Source organism: Scardinius erythrophthalmus, assembly GCF_964197995.2.
Source record: "Scardinius erythrophthalmus genome assembly, chromosome: 9".
NCBI lineage: Eukaryota > Metazoa > Chordata > Actinopteri > Cypriniformes > Leuciscidae > Scardinius > Scardinius erythrophthalmus.
Window position 1 is genome coordinate 42442248 of NC_138229.1, and position 14841 is coordinate 42457088.

The window sequence follows — 14841 nt, forward strand, 5'->3', positions numbered from 1 at the left end:
CTTTACACCAATGCATCCCACGCTTTACACCACTGCATCCCACGCTTTAGACCACTGCATCTCACGCTTTACACCACTGCATCTCACGCTTTACACCACTGCATCTCACGCTTTACACCACTGCATCCCACGCTTTAGACCACTGCATCCCACGCTTTACACCACTGCATCCCACGCTTTACACCACTGCATCCCACGCTTTACACCACTGCATCCCACGCTTTAGACCACTGCATCCCACGCTTTACACCACTGCATCCCACGCTTTACACCACTGCATCCCACGCTTTAGACCACTGCATCTCACGCTTTACACCACTGCATCCCACGCTTTACACCACTGCATCCCACGCTTTACACCACTGCATCCCACGCTTTACACCACTGCATCCCACGCTTTACCCCACTGCATCCCACGCTTTACCCCACTGCATCCCACGCTTTAGACCACTGCATCTCACGCTTTACACCACTGCATCCCACGCTTTACACCACTGCATCCCACGCTTTACACCACTGCATCCCACGCTTTACCCCACTGCATCCCACGCTTTACACCCCTGCATCTCACGCTTTACACCACTGCATCCCACGCTTTACACCACTGCATCTCACGCTTTATACCACTGCATCCCACGCTTTACACCACTGCATCTCACGCTTTAGACCACTGCATCTCACGCTTTAGACCACTGCATCTCATGCTTTACACCACTGCATCCCACGCTTTACACCACTGCATCCCACGCTTTACACCCCTGCATCTCACGCTTTACACCACTGCATCCCACGCTTTAGACCACTGCATCCCACGCTTTACACCACTGCATCCCACGCTTTACACCACTGCATCCCACGCTTTACACCCCTGCATCTCACGCTTTACACCACTGCATCCCACGCTTTAGACCACTGCATCTCACGCTTTACACCACTGCATCCCACGCTTTACACCACTGCATCCCATGCTTTACACCACTGCATCCCACGCTTTACACCACTGCATCCCACGCTTTAGACCACTGCATCTCACGCTTTACACCCCTGCATCTCACGCTTTACACCACTGCATCCCACGCTTTAGACCACTGCATCTCACGCTTTACACCACTGCATCCCACGCTTTACACCACTGCATCCCACGCTTTACACCACTGCATCCCACGCTTTACACCACTGCATCCCACGCTTTACCCCACTGCATCCCACGCTTTACCCCACTGCATCCCACGCTTTAGACCACTGCATCTCACGCTTTACACCACTGCATCCCACGCTTTACACCACTGCATCCCACGCTTTACACCACTGCATCCCACGCTTTACACCACTGCATCCCACGCTTTACCCCACTGCATCCCACGCTTTACCCCACTGCATCCCACGCTTTACCCCACTGCATCCCACGCTTTACACCCCTGCATCTCACGCTTTACACCACTGCATCCCACGCTTTAGACCACTGCATCCCACGCTTTAGACCACTGCATCTCACGCTTTACACCACTGCATCCCACGCTTTACACCACTGCATCCCACGCTTTACACCACTGCATCCCACGCTTTACACCCCTGCATCTCACGCTTTACACCACTGCATCCCACGCTTTAGACCACTGCATCTCACGCTTTACACCACTGCATCCCACGCTTTACACCACTGCATCCCACGCTTTACACCCCTGCATCTCACGCTTTACACCACTGCATCCCACGCTTTAGACCACTGCATCTCACGCTTTACACCACTGCATCCCACGCTTTACACCACTGCATCCCACGCTTTACACCACTGCATCCCACGCTTTACACCACTGCCTCTGACGCTTTACACCACTGTATCCCACGCTTTACACCACTGCATCCCACGCTTTACACCACTGCATCCCACGCTTTACACCACTGCCTCTGACGCTTTACACCACTGCATCCCACGCTTTACACCACTGCATCCCACGCTTTACACCACTGCATCCCACGCTTTACACCACTGCATCTGACGCTTTACACCACTGCATCCCACGCTTTACACCACTGCATCCCACGCTTTACACCACTGCATCCAACGCTTTACACCACTGCATCCCACGCTTTACACCACTGCATCCCACGCTTTACACCACTGCATCCCACGCTTTACACCCCTGCATCTCACGCTTTACACCACTGCATCCCACGCTTTACACCACTGCATCCCACGCTTTACACCACTGCATCCAACGCTTTACACCACTGCATCCCACGCTTTACACCACTGCATCCCACGCTTTACACCACTGCATCCAACGCTTTACACCACTGCATCCCACGCTTTACACCACTGCATCCCACGCTTTACACCACTGCATCCCACGCTTTACACCCCTGCATCTCACGCTTTACACCACTGCATCCCACGCTTTACACCACTGCATCCCACGCTTTACACCACTGCATCCCACGCTTTACACCACTGCATCCCATGCTTTACACCACTGCATCCCACGCTTTACACCACTGCATCCCCGCTTTACACCACTGCATCCCACGCTTTACACCACTGCATCCCACGCTTTACACCACTGCGTCCCACGCTTTACACCACTGCATCCCACGCTTTACACCACTGCATCCCACGCTTTACACCACTGCATCCCACGCTTTACACCACTGCATCCCACGCTTTACACCACTGCATCCCACGCTTTACACCACTGCATCCCACGCTTTACACCACTGCATCCCACGCTTTACCCCACTGCATCCCACGCTTTACACCACTGCATCCCACGCTTTACACCACTGCATCCCACGCTTTACACCACTGCATCCCACGCTTTACACCACTGCATCTGACGCTTTACACCACTGCATCCCCCGCTTTACACCACTGCATCCCACGCTTTACACCACTGCATCTGATGCTTTACACCACTGCATCTGACGCTTTACACCACTGCATCCCCCGCTTTACACCACTGCATCCCACGCTTTATTTCACAGGTGGCAACCTATAATGGTACCACACTTGAATTCACTGAGCTCCTGAGAGCGACTCATTCTTTCACAAATGTGTGTAGAAGCAGTCTGCATGCCTAGGTGCTTGATTTTACACAACTGTGGCCATGGAAGTGATTGGAACACCTGAATTCAGTGATTTGGAGGGATGTCCCAATACTTTTGGCAATATAGTTTAGCTCTTTTGTTTTTGCAATGAAGTAAGTAATCAGCTCAGTACTGCCACTGCCACTGCCAAGATGGGTGAAAGAAGAAGGCCGAAGGCAATACTGAATCTCATGAAATGGTCAAACAACTTATCGCCCAGAATGCCCTTTAATACAGTCTTACCATTGTACACAGCAATCTGCCACAGTGACAGCAGCTTTTTTGTCATTTCAGTAATTTGTCCAGCAGACATTCACACATTGCACATTGCTTTCCTTTCTTATTCACTCTGTGATCTTTTTTTTTTTGTAACTGACACGCAGGCTTATTGCATGTAGTCTATTGGAAATTGGTAAATCATGCTCAATGGGAGCCTCAAAAAATGAAAAGGCATTGAAAAGGCCTCATTGTCCTGCCGTCTTGCCATTTCAGCATGGTATGTAGGCCTATAATTTGTTTTATCGTATCCATAATATCATGAGTGCAGCTTTATCTTGTTTTACCATTGCCCTTGGGAATGTGTCACAGACAATGCATCACAATTTTGATTAGTTTTCCTTGAAATCAGTTCCTGAATGTATCCATAAGGCTTAACAAAATCCAAGGATCAAGTGTCAGTGTCGCAGGAAAGACTCTGATGAGTGTCAGGTACAGAGATTGGTCATAGATGTGCCCTAATGCTTTTGAAAATCGGCAGCTCATCTATATTAAATGATACCTCTAGTGTTGTTATTCTCCCTGTTATCTCCCTCAGGTAGTGCTGAAGCTGCTCTACTACATTAAAATAAATACACTCTACAGTGGTGCTGGAAGAGATCAGGCAGAGGTGTTCAACGGAGAATGTTTAATCACAACAAAAAATCTTTCTTATAGGACAGACTGACAGATAGATGTAGACCTTTAAGAAACAGTTCACACAAAACAGAAATTATGAAATGTGTTGTGATTGTTATAGCTGGCCCAGTGTGTTGTGATTGACAGAGCTTAGTGTGTGTTCTGGAAATGTCCTGCCCCTCCATAACAGTGAGTTCTCCATAAAATGTGCAGATAAACATTATTATTATTATCATTATGCATTTTATTTATAGGCGCCTTTCTTGACACTCAAGGTCACCATACATCATCAACAAGACAATGACAATATTTAATTAAAAACAATGAAATAAAATACAACTAAAAAAGACAATGCAGTTGTGGTCAGAGGGAGTAAGCTATTCTAAACAGATGGGTTTTGAGTTTGGATTTAAAATGTGAGAGGGAATCAGTATTACTGAGGTCCGGTGGAAGCGAGTTCCAGAGCTGAGGAGCAGAGCAACTGAACGCTCTGCTCCGCATAGTAACAAGGCGAACACGTGGGAACAGTGAAATGGATGGAAGAAGAGGATCTGAGAGTGCGAGTGGGTGTGGGTATATGGAGGAGGTCAAAAAGATATGAAAGGGCGAGATTATGAATGACTTTAAAAAAGAGGAGAAGTATTTTATAGTCGATACGGTAAGTAATGGGGAGACAATGGAGCTGTTGTAAGATGGGTGTGGTGTGATGAATACAGGGGGTACGAGTGATAATACGGGCAGCTGAGTTTTGGACCAGTTGTAGTTTATGTAGGGTTTTATGCGGGAGGCCAAACAAAAGGGAATTGCAGTAATCTGAATGAGAGGTAACTAAACTATGAAGAAGAATGGCAGTGGAGTGAGGCGTGAGGAAAGGACGTAGACGGTTGATGTTTCGAAGATGGTAGTAAGCAGACTGGGTAATTAACATGAGAGGGAAAAGAGAGGGTGCTATCGAAGATGTCACCCAGACACTTAACCTGAGGGGAGGAGGGGATGAAGGAGCTATCAATGGGAATATGGAGTTTGTTTAATGTTTTATTGCTATTTAATTTGAGGAAGTTTGAAGTGAACCAGGATTTTATGTCAAGAAGGCAATTGGTAGTGGAAGTGGAAGTTTTGAATTAGGTTTGGATGAAAGATTGAGCTGGGTGTCATCTGCGTAGCAATGGAAGTAAATCTGATATTTATGGAATATGTAACCAAGTGGGAGAAGATCAATAATGAACAGTAGGGGCCAGTGGTGGACAGTAACGAAGTAAATGTAATTCGTTACTGTACTTAAGTAGTTTTTTTGTGTATCTGTACTTTACTGAAGTATTTAAATTTTGGAAGACTTTTACTTTAACTCCACTACATTTCAAAGTCAAATATCTTACTTTTTACTCTACTACATTTTCGAAATCAGTCGTTCCTTTTTATTTATGAGTGGATAAAAACTTAACTGGTGAAACGAGCCACCAATCACTAGCCTACAACGTGCGTGCTTTGTTTTGAACTTGCCTTGGCGCTATCTGCGTGAACCAGAACTGTTAAATAAGAGAGTTGCGACCATAGACAGTGTAAGGTTGCGACACACTAGGCTTGTTCGACTTGAACCGGAGCTGCACAGACCGATCAGTTTATGACATCGCGAGAGTGATTGAAAAGCATTCAGAGCCGTCTACACTAGTAAACTTCTAATCGATCTCACCTCGCAGTATTATAATATCATTCGAATGGTCTGTGCAGTGTGCAGCCGCTGTGATCTCGCCGCCGCGCGGTCACGTGATTCGTGTAGCTCTCAATAGTTCCAAACAAATCGCGTTGCTAATGATTTTAAGCGGGGCAGAGAGCAGCAGCTATTGCTATTATATAGCTATTTTGCAGCAATTATCGGTAAATATTGACGCATAATGAGCATTGCTTATTACGTTGACACTAAAATTACTAGCATATAATAGCATTTTTTTTTTTTCTGGGGAGTAGCAGAAACACTGCATTAATACGTTTTGGTGTTTAATTTTGGAAGGAAATAGGCTGCTCCCATAACGTAGAAAAAATAAAATAAATAAATAAATTATATATATATATATATATATATATATATATATATATATATATATATATATATATATATATATATATATATGTGTGTGTGTGTGTGTATAAATGTGTGTGTGTGTGTGTGTGTGTGTGTGTGTGTGTGTGTGTGTGTGTGTGTATTTAATGGCATTGTGCAGGTTTATGTGAATGTATCATAACATTAGGATGTTTATAATAGGCCTAGGGGTGGGCGATATCTCGATATTTACGATATATCGAGATATTTTTTAAACTCGATATGGATTTTGACATATCGTATATATCGATATATTGTTTATATTTAATTCTGATTTCGCCAATTTGCTTGTTTGCCTTCTCTGTGTTGTGCTCGCGCTCGCCCTCCTCCGCCTCCTTGCTTTTGTTCCCCCTCCCCTCGCGTGTTGTCTCATTCAACCAAGTCCCCCGAGTTCGGTCAGGCACATCAATCTTTCCCCGCCCAGCGAGTGCTTGAAGTGCGTCAGAAACAGCGCGCGCGCGCGATCAGTTGTTGTTGGTAATTTTTTGTGTAGCGTCGCCTCTCGCCGCATTGCTTTTGTTTGAGGGCGCTTAAAACACTCACACTTAACATGCTCCCCTGTAGAAACGGGCCTGGCAGCTCGCGCCAGGTCTAGACACGGTGAAAGTTTCCTGATTGTGACGGATGGCCGAATTTACATGACACATTATAAATTAGCATTAGCCTAAGTTACCTATTCTGCTATATAGGCTACAGTGTCAAAAAGAAGAGAAGAGGATAAAGGTGGATAAAGACAGAGGTAAAGTGATGTAATGAATGAACAGTTTATCTAATTGCATAGTAGTAAGATACTGTAATTTAATGGCAGTTATTTTTACCTTAAACTTTATGCTAGCAGTTGTTCTGAGTTCCCCAGAGGCCCCAGACAGTGTGATTTTGTAACAATCATGTCAATTTTTAGATGCATTTTTAGCACTTTTTTTTAAATTAATGTTTTACTCTACAGTTGTGCAGTTTTGGGGGGATATGTGGCATTTTTTTTTTATTTATTTGCCAAAATTAGTAATGATATTTCTATACAGGTTTATTAAAAATAGTGCAATATGTATTATTTCTTCCTTTATTTTACAGTTAAATTATTATTTTTGTATACAGGGATTTTTTTTTTTTTTTTAAATGTCGCAGAAGCACTTTGTTCCTACATGAACTGCCTACCTATTTGCACTTCAATAAAAAAAGACTTTGTGGTATTTGGCATATTTGTTTTTGCAGTAGTTTTCGGGGGGTTATTTTTCCTGTAAAGATATCGAGATATATATCGTATATCGAGATATAGCAAAATATATCGAGATATATTTTTTGCTCCATATCGCCCAGCCCTAAATAGGCCTATTATAACCATAGATGCTCGTGAAAAATATATACAGTAAATACTGTAAATGTATTATACCTTATGGGAACAGTCCCCTTCCATCCAAAATTAAACACACAAAAAATGTATTAAATTCAAAAATATATATAATATAAATATATATAGAGACTAATTAATGTCATTTTATTAATAAATTGATGTGCCAAGAGTGACATTGGAGTCTGCACGTAGACTGAGTTAAGCAAGAGTCTTGTGACAAAAATTATAATAGGACATTATAGCCATAAAAAAAATCATAGTACTTGGATACTTAAGTACATTTGAAGGCAAATACTTTTGTACTTTTACTCAAGTGAATGTTTAAAGGCAGCACTTCTACTTTTACTTAAGTAATATTATACCTTGAGTATCTTTACTTTTACTCAAGTACATGGTATGTGTACTTCGTCCACCACTGGTAGGGGCCCAGGACAGAGCCCTGGTGTACTCCTGTGATTTCAGGGACTGAATGGGAGGTGAATGATTTTAACTGAATGAACTGAGTGCGGTCTGAGAGATAAGAATAAAAACAGTTAAGAGGTGTGTTAGTGTTGCATGTCGAAATGAATGAATTCCAAGATGTGCATAATTTGATGTGTTCGTTTAATCTTGTTCACTGGTTACATTAACTCAGCATTTATTCGCAGTTCACCAAAACTCTGCGCGCGTTCACAACACTACTAAAACCTCTCTTCCTCTGTTTCTAGTCCACGCCCGCACCTCTCTTCCGTGGGCGCCCCCTCTCCTGTAGGATCGCTATAACATGCCTGCTTGAGCATCACTCACTATAAATTAATGCATTTGCACCAACATTGACTTAAACACATTTCCTGCATTAACCCCATCATAAATTTAGAATACATACGAGCTAAGTGAACAATAACTACATTGGGGGGGGGGGGGGGTCACTCTCTCTCTAAACATTAACATTAGCATTACAGGGAATGTTATTATGAACCCCACATTAGTGATACCAACAGAGGAGAGTCTGTCTAGAAGAATGGTGTGTGAATTGTATCGAAGGCCGCACTCAAATCAAGCAGAAGGAGAATGGCTATTAAACCAGAGTCAGCAGCTAGGAGAAGGTCATTAGTGATTTTAAGGAGTGCTGTTTCTGTGCTATGAAGAGGACGGAAACCAGACTGGAACTGTTCATATGAATTAGTATAGGAGAGATAAGAATGGAGTTGAGCAGCAACTATTTTTTCAATAATTTTGGAGATTAATGGAAGATTTGAAATAGGATGAAAATTATTAAGGTTGTTGGGATCTGAACCAGGTTTCTTACGAATTGGAGTGAGAGCAGCTGTTTTAAGAGAAGAAGGAAATATTCCAGTGGTAAGAGAAGAGTGAATGATGTCTGTAATGAGAGGGGAAAGAAAAGGGACAGTGGCCTTTACAAGAACAGTAGGAAGGGGGTCTAATCTGCAGGTTGAAGATTTGGATTTTTGAATGAGTTTGGAAATTTCATTTACTGAAGGTAAGGTAAATGCTGAGAGTAAATGGGTGGGAGAAAAAGAAACGGAGACAGGTGAGTTCAGAGCAGAATAAAACATAAGTTGTGGGTGGATGTGTTCAATTTTTAAAGAGAAAAATGATAATGTAGTATTACAAAAATCAGAGTAGAAGTGAGGAAGTGGATCCAGAGGTGTTGTGAATTTTGTAATGAGGGAAAAAAGGGCCTTTGAGTTTCCCTCACTTGAACTGATTAAACCAGAATAGTATGTGGATTTAGCTTTAGAAATACAATCTTTGTAAAGAAGAACGTGGTTTGAATACATGTCCTTGTGCACAGTGAGACTGATTTTCCTGTAAAGTCTTTCGAGTGGTTGTCCTTTTGTTTTTAAGTTTCCAAGAGTGGGAGTAAACCAAGGTGCAGAGAGAGTAAATGAGACAGTCCTGGTTTTGAGTGGAGCTAGGTTATTAAGGAGGTTATGAAGGTTATTGTTGTAGTGAGAGAGCAGTTCATCCGGGGTAGAAAAACTGTCGGCACTGGGAAGGCTATAGTGAGGATAAATTGCCAAAGTTGATATCCTTAATATTTTGGAATGGTATAGTACATGGAAGATTAGATTTGGAGAGTGAAACTGAACAAGAGCAGCATACGGTCAGAAAAAGGGAAAGAATATGCTTTACAGTTAACAGGTGTAACACCTGAACAGCAGATTAAATCTCTCTTAAAATGTCCTTTAATGTGTGTGGGAAAGTTGGTGTTATAATAATAAGTTTTGACAGCCTTAGGAAGGTCAAACAAATGAGTTTTGGTAACATGGAAAAAACAGCGTCTCTTTGACAGAGACAACACTGTCTTCTCTAATACAGCTCATCCAGGCCTCCTTACTTTTTTTTTTTTTTTTTTTGCATATTCCGTAGTCGGAGATTATTTAAAGGAGTAACATTATGACTTCATAAAGCCCGAAAAAATCACGTTGTAGTCCAAACGAGCCGCTCGTCGTAGTTCTTGAAAAGGGGATTCTGTTAAATAAAAGATCTCCCTTTGGAGTGACTGAGGTTTGCAACCTTGAAGATCTTTTTAACGCTCAAACAACTACACACTAACTAAAGTAATAGGACCCCTTTAACACTGTTTAACATAGTTTTTGTCTACTTTTCATTGACTAAGGTCAGATGATCTTTAGAAAAAAACACACTACAGTAAAGTTGCATAACAAATATACACATTTTTCCCAAAATGGAAATACTTCACGACCATGTTTCTCCACACAATGATTTGATTTTGAGCTGGGACACACCATGCTCGTTCTCACTGGCTCTACTCCTTGACTCTAACGTCTTATGAAGTGGATTGGGCTCTATAATACTCCTATAGGGGTTAGAAAGAAAACTGGACACTGGCCCAGTTTAACCCACACTGCTCTCCTTCACAAAATCAATTGATTTACTGAGACACACAAGCCTAACAAAACTGTGTAAAACAAAACCCAAAAATGTGAACTGTATAAAAAAAATAAAAGCTCCTCTCCGAATGGTAACAAACGAGTTAGTGCTGCGTAACAAATGCTACTAATGAAGCGTCTTTATGCAAACAACACATTTCAAGATGGAGCTTGATTATATCACACAAAAAACAGCAGCCTTCTGCAGAAATCATTCCATACTTAAAAGTCCCAGAAAACAACCTCCCACCGTCAAAATTCTTGTAATCAGGATGTGCATAAAACACTAACACTGTCATCATGCAAAACGGATAAGACGACAACATTGTCAGCAGTTTTGCATCCAGCGGTTAATTTGCCATCTGCTCCTCCTGAAGGGTGATAATTACCTAGAAATAGGATGAGATGGGCTGTTTTTCAGAGTAAGAATGAGGCAATATATATGCATAGAAACCCTGCGAAGCTCTTTGAAGGTGTTTAAGACTTTCGTTAAGCCTGTTGTTGTGTCCTAAAAACATGCTGATAAAAGAGTGTCTGCTGGTTTACGGCCCTTTTATGCGTCTCATCTGGTTGGTGTGTGTGCAGGTGGATAGTTTGTTGCGGTTATACTGTCGCATTTGCCGCACGTGACTCGAAAGTTTTATGGATGCTCCATTAATTGGATAATTAGCAACTCCACAAAACTGTTGTTTTTCAACAGTATTCTGATATTTTTTCGATAACACATTTGGATATTGTGGGTGTTCAACAAGTAGGGGAGAGCGGCGCACATTTATTCATATTTTAAGGTGACGTATTTACATTGTACTTTACTTACTCGTAGTATTAATTAACTACTTTTACTTACTATAGAGTTATGGTTTGGTTTAGGGTTAGTTATTTGTAATTATGCATAATTTACTGTTTGTTAAAGTAGGGGAGAGCGGGGCACAACCTAACACTTTTACTTTTTAATAGTATTATTTTGTACTTTTTTAGAGTATTTATTTTTCCCCACATTAAAGGGATAGTTCACTTTGATATTAATTTTTGATATGTTTTAGCTTACCTCAAGGGCATCCAAGATGTAGGTGTCTTTGTTTCCGCAGTAGTTTCAATGTTGATATTTTTAGGTCAAACCGTTCTTGTCTGTCAGTCATATAATGCAGGTCTATGGTCACTGTCTCAAAGAGCATGCACAGAGTCCAAATTAAAACAATTCCCCATCGTCCAAATGAAACAATTGCCCATCATAAGTACACATTGATGGCCTAAGACACGAAACGAGCGGTTTGTGTGAGAAAACGAACAGTATTTATATAGTTTTTACCTCTTATAACACAGCCGCGTCAAAATGATCTGAGGGCGCGGGCGGGTATAGATATATACATAGATGTCGCCTTGGCTACGGTTTCGTTCCAATGAACTGCAGTAGCGAAGGCGACATCTAGTGTATACATCTATACCAAGCGGCAACCTCCCCGTCTCTCTCTTGAAACCAACACGGAAGTGAGTTAAACTGCAATTCGTTGACTGGCCGCTTGAGGCTGTTGTCAGAAGTGAGTCAAATCTGTATCTCCCCCATGTTAAAATGCCAAATTTTACAGCAGAAAAAAACGTGTTTAAAGCCTGGTGTCTGTATGTGGATTTGGTCTATACAGCTAATTTTGCCCTTCATAACAACTGTGAGGGGGGTGAATTATTTTATAACTCGTCCGTTTAGTTGATTAATATTTAAATTTAAGGGTGTGGCCAAGCCACTTGAGTGACAGATGGATTGCCGCTGTCAGTGCTAGCAGTTTGTCTGCTGTTACTAGCCGTCACTTCACCTCAGCAATGTTAGCTGCTGAACTTGCCATCTCTGCAGTGTTTGTGCTTTTTTTCGGGATTATTATTTCATACAATTTAATACTTGGGTAACGTTACAAAGCCCACGTCTTTGGAGTTATCGTTCGAAAGAAAAACCAGCGCTGTATTTCAGTTGTTTTCCTCTGTGAACATGCACTAATGGATGTCTGACAATTTCGTTGCTTTTTGGGGTTTTCAAATTTAAAACGTCAATAAATGCTTGTTCGTTCTGCTCCCATGGAACAGATGGATTATAATATGCTTATGTAAGTTACCGTCAGATGAAATCATGCGGGCGTCGGCGCTTTCTCCGTCCGTGAATGAGCGCGGATTTTCTAGCGCATTTACTTGCACTTCAAAGGCAATATATCTATGGTTTAACGGTTAAACCATAACCCATTTGAGAGACGGCCAACATCAGAATTTAAAATGGACTGAATAAGCTCTCTACGAACTTGAGCGATGCCGCGCTGACGGACCATGAAAGAGTGACGGACATGTATGCACATAAATCACTGTCACACACAAACACTCTTGAAGTAATACACAGTCTCACTTGTAGCCATGTCTTTTAACTATTATAATATTTCGAAGGGCAAAAATAGGAACGTTTAATTGGCTTTACATCATCAGCTAACTCGATCACGTCGAGCTAGGTGATTTCAGATAGCCAGGCCAGGTTCCTCAGCTCCACTCACGCCCCGCCTGTTTGTCTATTTTCTGTTATCCGGGAGTGACGTGAGGCCAAGATGGCGACGGCCGGCTCCGCCCACTTTAGGCTTCAAAAATGCTCTTCAGAAACCTACGGGTGACGTCACGGACACTACGTCCATATTTTTTTACAGTCTATGATCTATACCCGCCCGCGGGTATAGCTCACATAAACCGCTCGTTTCGTGTCTTAGGCCATCAATGTGTACTTATGATGGGGAATTGTTTCATTTGGACGATGGGGAATTGTTTTAATTTGGACTCTGTGCTTGTGTTTTGATACAGTGACCATCGACCTGCATTATATGACTGACAGACAAGAACGGTTTGACCTAAAAATATCAACATTGAAACTTTAAACTACTGCGGAAACAAAGACACCTACATCTTGGATGCCCTTGAGGTAAGCTAAAACATATCAAAAATTAATTTCAAAGTGAACTATCCCTTTAATTTCACACATGTTTTGTTTCATTACAGTGAATACTTTTTTCTTGATTTACCCTGAAAGAATGGAAGTGAATGTGACAACATGCCCCATAGATTATAAAATGACCATATGACAGATTAAAATGTTGTCTGATCTAATTAAAAAATATACAACACAAACTAAAAACTATCCCTCACCTCAGCATCTCAGCCGATTTTCACCCATTCACACATTCATTCTCTTCCTTCCACCTCCCAGCTATCTCTGAAATCACTGAACTGATCAGGAAATCTAAGGCTTCCACTTGCCAACTTGACCCCTTCCCCACACAACTTGTTAAAACTTGTCTCCCATCCCTGGTTCCCCACATTTCTGCTATCATCCACTCCTCTCTCACCACTGGAACTGTTCCAACATCATTCAAAACTGCTTCCATTACTCCAATTTTGAAAAAAGTTGGTGCCAATCCCTCTGACTACAATAACTTCCGTCCAATTTCAAATTTACCATTCATTTCCAAAATCCTAGAAAAAACAGTTGCCTCTCAACTCCAATCTCATTTATCCCAAAATAACCTGTATGAACAGTTCCAGTCTGGTTTCCGTCCACTTCACAGCACTGAAACAGCACTTATCAAAATCACCAATGACCTCCTTATGGCAGCGGATTCTGGACTCCTTACCATTCTCATTCTCCTCGACCTAAGTTCAGCTTTTGATACCATCTGTCACACCACCCTCCTCAACAGGTTATCTGCCATTGGTATCACTCACACTCCGTTAGACTGGTTCACTTCCTATCTCTCTGGCCGCACTCAGTTCATTCAATTTAAATCTTTTAAATCCAGTCCCTTCAATGTCACTTCAGGTGTTCCCCAGGGCTCTGTCCTGGGGCCCTTGCTTTTCATCATTTACCTCCTTCCCCTGGGTAGTATTTTCCGTAAGTTTAACATTCAATTCCACTGTTATGCTGATGACACCCAGCTCTACCTCTCGACCAAACCCTCATCCTCTCTCCCACCCACCTCCCTTACTGACTGCATCTCAGAAATAAAAATTTGGTTTACACAGAACTTCCTCAAATTAAATAGTAATAAAACTGAGGTTCTCCTCATTGGCACTAAATCCACTTTATCCAAAACCAACTGTTTTTCTCTCACTATTGATAGTTCCTCCGTTTCACCCTCCCCCCAGGTTAAGAGTCTAGGTGTCATCCTTGACAGCACATTATCTTTTTAATCTCACATCAATAACATTACCCGGTCTGCCTACTTCCACCTAAGAAACATTAATCGTCTCCGCCCCTCCCTTACCCCCCACACAGCCTCCATCCTTGTCCACAGTCTCGTCACTTCACGCCTAGACTACTGCAACTCTCTTCTTTTCGGTCTCCCTCACAAATCCCTTCATAAACTTCAACTGGTCCAGAATTCAGCTGCCCGCATAATAACACGAACACCATCCATTCACCACATCACCCCTGTTCTCCAACAGGTTCACTGGCTCCCGGTCCAGTTTCGTATCCAATTCAAAGTCCTTTTATTAACATT